This window comes from Salvelinus namaycush, unplaced genomic scaffold (genome assembly GCF_016432855.1).
Source record: "Salvelinus namaycush isolate Seneca unplaced genomic scaffold, SaNama_1.0 Scaffold901, whole genome shotgun sequence".
Lineage (NCBI taxonomy): Eukaryota > Metazoa > Chordata > Actinopteri > Salmoniformes > Salmonidae > Salvelinus > Salvelinus namaycush.
The window spans coordinates 68,492-70,133 of record NW_024061644.1 but is presented as its reverse complement, the minus strand read 5'-3'; the positions used below and the strand labels follow the sequence as shown (position 1 = coordinate 70,133).

General features: G+C 41.3%; 1 pseudogene; it reads left to right on the top strand.

The window, feature by feature from the left end:
- Window positions 1-211: 211 nt before the first annotated feature.
- Window positions 212-361, top strand: LOC120043392 (annotated as a pseudogene).
- The last annotated feature ends 1,281 nt before the right edge of the window (window positions 362-1,642 follow it).

Below are 1,642 nucleotides of genomic sequence, written 5' to 3'. Positions count from 1 at the left end.
AGTAATTGGTGATTTTTTCGACAGTGTTGCATGATGGGAATCTAGTGGTTCACTGATATAATCTAGTAAACAAAATAAACTACTTTTTCACTACTCTGTGTGCAAGTGCATTCCTAAACGGCATTTAACGCAGGTCGATGTGATATGATATTATCAGAACACAAAGTGGTTACCGTTAGCGGAAAATGTTGGCACTGGAGAGACTTTCCCTCCACTAAGCAGAAGAGATACCGTGATCAAGAAGGTGGTTCACCCGGTGTGGGGCTCAGCCATTCCACTCTGGCTGTGCTGACCCCTTGCGAATTTTCCAAATGTGGGAATCTCGATTGCAAAATTTATGGTAGTGGTCGTTTGCGCTTTACCCTGATGTCTTTGTTAATGATAAACCGTTGCTTGGCGGCAGGCTTAAGGATGACTTGAGTCAACTGACTGTGCTTATGGAGATCTTTGAAGTCAGTTGTGAAGGAGACTTTGTGGACCAATCGAAAGGTGGAAACATTTGTTTGTAGCAAAATATTGTTGGCATTTTGTCAAAACATTATGTTGCGAAATGCAGCATTGTATTTATGCCACGCTGGTACTTCAATCAGGAGATAGTTGAGAAGCCACTCTAACCCCCCCCCGGTCATGATGTGTCATGCGCTTCCAATATGAAATTGTCCATACATGCGTTCCTCCTTAGCACAGAACAATGCAATAGGTTTTCAACATCCAGAGCTTTTGTGTATTTATTGTGGCTAGTAGGATAGCTGCATGGGAAACTGTTGCTGATGATGTATTTGTCAGAAGTCATTGTATTTGTCCGTTTTTTCCCACAAGGCTGAAATATGTGCCCTCGCTTAGAAATGTTAGCAAGGTTTGTTTGTATTTCATCCAACTATCTGTGCTAAAAAGTGATGGCTACAGTATATGTAATTTCTTCCACTTTTTGAGTGAGCCAAAGTTCAAGCTGCTTATCTAATTGGTGAGAATGCAATGTCTGTTTATCAGACTCACTTTGACTTTATATGGTGTGCCAAGAGATGTACCTTCGCTTACGGCCATACCAGCCTGAATACGCCCATCCTGATTGGAGAAGTGACGACAGGTGCGAGTGTCTGAGCTGTGAGTGAGTGTTTGCTGGAGAGTGTTTGCTCGAGAGCTATTTTTGTTAATTAATTGGTTTTTGCAATATAATTTATTATTTTCTTCAGTTGAATAGTTTAAAGTTTGGTTAGTCTTCCCCCTTGCAGGTTTTCTGCTTGGGGGAGAGCCTTTTTTGGACCCATTTTTTGATATATTATGACGGACAACATGGCAACGACAAACGGAATGGAAAAGGACAACGAAAATGCGCAACGGAAGAAAAATGAAGATAAAGAAGGAATGAAATATGGAAAAGAATACACGGTGGCAATTGAGTTGGAAGGAGAAGACAAAGTGACGACAATGGAACTACTAAGAGCAATTAAGGAGGTGTGTGGAGAGGTGGTGGGATGCCGAATGAAAGGAGAAAAGAAGTATGAAGTTACGATGAGGAATGAAAAAGGAAAAGAACGGCTAATGGATGGAATACGAATAAAGGACACCAAGATACTGGCGAGAGATATTAATGTGAAGGAAGTGGTGGTGTCGTTCATGAATCTGCCTGTATACATGGAAG